We start from the raw sequence: 5757 nt of genomic DNA, 5'->3' as shown, positions 1-5757 counted from the left end.
CCCACCTCAGCCTCCCAAAGTGCTGGGATTACAGGCGTGAGCCACCGAGCCTGGTGCAATTCTCTTTTTGTTTGTCTCCCCAACCCGACAGTGAGATCCTTAAAAGCAAAGACCATGTCTTCATCATTTTCAAGCTCTCACTAGCTAGCACAATGCCTAGCACATTCTGTTATCAAAGGTTTTTGAATCACTTCACATAACCATTTTTTTTTCATGCAGAGTAACCGGAGATGTGAAGGTAATTATAGCAGTATGAAACTCAATTCTATCACTTGGAAGCTAGAAACACATTCTTAAAATAATAAAAATGACAAGGACTTTCAAAATATTTATGTTCCTAGCAGTCAAGGTATAACTATAGTGATTAAACTGATAAGGCATAGGAATTGGGGCTTCATCCTAAAATATGACTCTTTGGGCTTTTTTGCTCAAACATTTTTTTCATCCAACTCAGATGATCTAACTGGCTGGCAACCCTTTATGTAACCCTTGTTGTTTTTTTAGTGGCTTTGTTTACAATTTTTTTTAACTTTGTGGTTTTTGTGGACTCCTCAGGACTGCTCCCTGACCCTCCCCCTGGATTAGGAGCACAGCTACTGGTTCCACAGCAGCTACTCACCACCATGCCTCATTCCTTAGCTGGGTTGGCATAAGTGAAAATGCCACAGGAAAAACAAGAGAGGGAGCTAAAATAAGCTCACTTGGTTTCATCCTGCCAGAAACTATCTGGGAGAATAATTCGGCATCCATCAAATGTGAAAATGTCAAAATTAGGAGAAAAAGAAACGTATTTGCTACTTGTAGGGAAAATTTACATCCCATAAACTGGAGAAGAATGTTGGCAATAGGGTTTGTGGCATGAAGATCTGGGGTCGCAATGAGGTGAGAGGTCAGAGCAAACAGTCCTCTCACATTCAGCTGTGCAAGGAAAGGTTTTTCTTTATCTACAAATGGTTCACATATGGAAGATATCGAGTCAGAGCTGCATTGGGAGCACTCAGAGAATCACAACATATGTGTCATTGGGAAGTTCGATTAGAGGTCCCTGCTCTTTTTGTTTTAGAGACAAGGTCTCACTCTGTTGCCCAAGCTGGAGTGCAGTGGTGCGATCACAGCTCACTGCAGCCTCAAACTCCTAGCTCAAGCAATCCTCCCATCTCAGACTAGCTGGGACTACAGGCATGTGACACCACACCCGGCTACTTTTTAAAAATACTTTTTGTAGAAACATGATCTCACTTAGTCACCCGGGCTTGTCTCGAACTCCTGGCCTCAAGCGATCCTCCTGCCTCAGCCTCCCAAAGGGTTGGGATTACAGGCATGAGCCACCTTACCCAAACTGAAGGTCCTTTTCTGTCTTGTTTCTCATAGGATGGTCTACCTGCTACTCACTCCTGTCCTCTCTTGCATTGCCAAAAACAGTGTTCCAGAAGTCATCCCTTCTCTCCCAGAATTGTCCATTTTTTCCTGCCACTGGATCATTGCCATCAGCATCAACCCTTTTGATTTTTTTCTGTGACTCCCAAATCCTTCCTCTGTCTCCCCTTCTCCCTATGGCTCTCATACCATTTCACCTCTCCTTTTAGAACTCCTTTTAAAAGTTTTCTATGCTGTTATCTCCAATTACTGTCCCCACATTCTCAGTGTAACCAGTCAGGCTTTTGTCCCATTGGTTGTCAAAATTGCTCTTGTCAGGGTTACCATCGACCATCAAGTTGCCAAATCCAAGGGTCAGTCCTCAGTCCTCAATTTACTTGATCCATCAACAGCATTTAGTGCAGCTCTTCACTCTCTCCTTAAAAATGTTCTCCCTGCCACCCGCCCTCCACAACATGGCTTCTCGGAAATTGCACACTCTGGTTTTCCTCCTAGCTAACTGCTCCCTTCTTCTGATTCCTTGTGCTGGTTCTTTGTCTTTCTGGCTTCTTGACATTGGAATACTAGGGCCTCAGTCCCTGGAATGCTTTTCTTTTTTCTCTCTACTCTTTTGGTGAATTCATCCAGTCTCATGGCTTTAAAAATCATTTATATCCTAATGACTTCCAAACTTCAATTTTCAGTCCAGGACTCTTCCCTCAAATGTAGATTTCTGTCTACACGACACTTCTGCTTGGATGTCTAACATACATCTCAAGCTTAGCATGTCCCCAGACGAATTTCTGATTTTATGCTCTAAACCTCTCCCTGAAGTCTACCCCCCATCTCAATGCTATCCTCCCAGTGGCACAGGCTTTACTTAATGAGCCTTGGACTCATGCTTTACTCCCCACTACCACATTTTTTTTTTTTTTTAATTTGAGATGGGGTCTTGCTATGTTGCAGTCTGACCACTATTCACTTATTTCCTCTGCCGTTATTATGGTGTGTCTAACTCACTGTCATCTCTCTTCTGGGTTATTGTAGTAACCTTTTAATTGGGCTCCTTGCTTCTACCTGTTTAAAAATGACACCAACAACTCATTCCCATGCACTCCCTATCCTTCTTCCTTGCTTTGCTTTTCTCTAAACCATTTACTACCTCTTAATACATACATAAAATATAAATTTTATCACCTTTGTTGAGGTGTAGTTTATATATAACTCAATATACCCACTTTAAGTGTGCATTTTGATGAGTTTGACAAATGTATACACATGTAACTGCTACCACAATCAAAGCATAGAACATTTCCCATTCTGTCAAAAAGTTTCCTCTTGTCCCTTTCTTTGCAGTAAATTATCTCCCCATTCCTGGCTCCAGGCAACAACTGATCTGATTTTTAACAATGGGAGTGGGAGTGAGAGAAAGGGCATGTTTTTTGTTAATGGGAATGATCTAGCAGAAAAGAAAAATAGATGATGCAGATCACAATGAAGTTTCCTTTCCTAGAATTTCATATAAATGAAATTATTACATATGTACTCTTTTGTATCTGGTGTCTCATTCAGCATAATGTTTGTGATTCATCCATGATGTTGTATTTCACTCCTTTTAACTTTCTGAGTCGTATTGCATTTTAAGGATGTATACAACTTGTTTATTAATTCACCAGTCAATGGACATTTGGGTAGTCCAAGTTGGGACTCATGAATAAAGCTGAATAAATATGAATAAAACATTTGTGTACAAATAATTGCATGGATATGGATATTTTTTCATTTGTCTTGGGTAAATACCTAGAATTGCTGGGCCACAGGGTAGCATTTCATTTCATAGGAAACTGCCAACTGTTTTCCATAGTGGTTGTACCATTTTACATTCCCTGTAGCAATGTGTGCAGTTTCTAACTGCTCTACAACTTCCATATCACTGACATTTTTAGTTTAGTTTTTTTTTTTTTTTTTTTTTTTTTTAACGGGGTGCTCTCTTGTTTCCCAGGCTGGAGTGCAGTGACACGATCTTGGCTCACTGCAACCCCCGCCTCCTGGGTTCAAGCGATTCTCCTGTCTCAGCCTCCCGAGTAGCTGGGATTACAGGTGTGTGCCACCACACTTGGTTAATTTTTTGTATTTTTAGTAGAGATGGGATTTCATCATTTTGGCCAGGCTGGTCTCGAACTCCTGACCTTAGGTGATCCACCTGACTCGGCCTCCCAAAGTTCTGGGATTACAGGTATAAGCCACCTCGTCCAGCTATACATTTATTTTTAAAGACAGAGTTTTGCTCTGTCACCCAGGCTGGAGTGCAGTGGGCGATCACAGCTTATTGGAACCTCAAACTCTTGGGCTCAGGCAATTCTCCCACCACACCTGAGTAGCTAAAACCACAGGTGTGTGCCATAAATCTAAAATCTAAAATACTATGTTCTAATTTCAATGTCTCTGCACCAAATTCATAAAATACACACATTATAATAAAGCCCCACCAAAATTAGTGTAGATTTTTTGTTTTTTTATTGAGCTACTCTGTTTATATTTTCCATAAGTTGTTTTACTATACTATGTAAACACTAGAGTGATAAGAGATTCAGAACCATATCTGGCAATTTAAACTGCCAGAAATCTGGCCAGAATTCTGGCCATGTCAACCAACTTGTCACTTCTGAGAACTTGGTTACAATAAAACTAAGGAGATAATATCCTTAGGCTCCCAAAAGTCAGAGATTATTTCAAAACCTCAGGATAGTATAGAAACATGACCTTGGACATCACTGTAGATCACGCTTGTCCAATCCACAGCCCATGGGCCGCATGTGGCCAAGGACAGCTTTGAATGCAGCTCAACACAAATTTGTAAACTTTCTTAAAACAGAATGATACATATATTTTTTTTGCATTTTTTAAGCTCATCAGCTATTGTTAGTGTTATTGTATTTTATGTGTGGCCCGAAACAATGCTTCTTCTTCTAATGTGGCCCAGGAAAGCCAAAAGATTGGACACCCCTGCTGTAGATGAATCTCATTACACACATATCACAAACACTAGGACCAAGCTGAGTTAGGATAACAGGTTAGAACCTTTGAAAGGCATACTCTGCAAATATCTACTTAACATTTGCTTTGGGGAAATATAGAGTAAGAAAATGGTAGCAAGGTGGACCACTAGAAGGTATACTGAGTCTCACCCTTATTGTTTTAGGTAGTCCGGCTATGGCCCTACGCTTGCATATCCACTAAAACATCCTGGATTCAGTGACACCCATTTTCCTTAAAACGTCCCTACCTCAAGTTGCTCAGCAGAATAGTTCTCTAACCATATCTTCTATAAAGGAGAAGTCTGTGACCCCGACACAGTGGCTCGTGTGTAGTAAATACAATTTTCTCTCTTTACACTTCCAGTGATGTTTTAATGCTCAGTAACATTTTTGTTACACCTAAATAATTGCCAGCTGGTTCACCTTTTAATTTTTTTTTTCTTTTTTTGAAACAGGGTCTCCCTCTGTGGCCCAGGCTGGAGTGCAGTGGCACGATCACGGCTCACTGCAACTTCTGCCTCCCAGGATCTTCCCACCTCAGTCTCCAGAGTAGCTGGGACTACAGGCATTCACAACCATGCTTGGCTAAGTGTTAGGTTTTTTTTTTTTTAAGAGACAGAGTCTCACTATATTGCCTAGGCTGGTCTAGAACTCCTAGACTCAAGCAGGTCTCCTGCCTCAGCCTCCCAAAGTGCTGAGATTATGAGTGTGAGCCACCACACTCGGCCCCACCTCTTCATCTTATTCCTGTCCTTATACACCTCTCCCTGGTTCTTATGGCCTTGTTCAAAATGAAGTAGTTTGCCTGCTGGGGAAGCACAAGTGTTTTAGAGGGTTTTTTATTCCCATTCCTTTTCCAATTGTAAGGTATTTGAGAATCTCAAGAGACAACACCTGGCAAATAAGGCCATCTTACCTGGTTTTTCTTCTGTCATTAAAGGCTTGATGAGATCCCTGCCTAGCTTTAGTTGTCTTACAAGTGTTTCCAATTTTCTTCCTCCTTGTCCTCGGAACTACTTGTGAGAAGACTCTGATCAGGAAGGAACTTTATAAAAAATTATACAGCAAGTAGCAATTTTACTAAGTTGCTACATAAAAGTCTCACTTGATTTGTCTAGGCAACAGAGAAGTCTCCATCTTTATTCATTTCTTAGTGCTGCTGTAACAAATTACCACAAACTTAGTGGCTTAAAACAACATACATTTATTTTCTTACAGTTGTGGAGGTCAGAGCTCCGAAATGGGGCTCAGTGAGCTAAGATAAAAATTTTGGCGGCCGGGCGCGGTGGCTCAAGCCTGTAATCCCAGCACTTTGGGAGGCCGAGACGGGCGGATCACGAGGTCAGGAGATCAAGACCATCCT

Source organism: Colobus angolensis, unplaced genomic scaffold, assembly GCF_000951035.1.
Source record: "Colobus angolensis palliatus isolate OR3802 unplaced genomic scaffold, Cang.pa_1.0 Scaffold16, whole genome shotgun sequence".
Taxonomy (NCBI): Eukaryota; Metazoa; Chordata; class Mammalia; order Primates; family Cercopithecidae; genus Colobus; species Colobus angolensis.
This window is presented reverse-complemented; position numbering follows the sequence as displayed.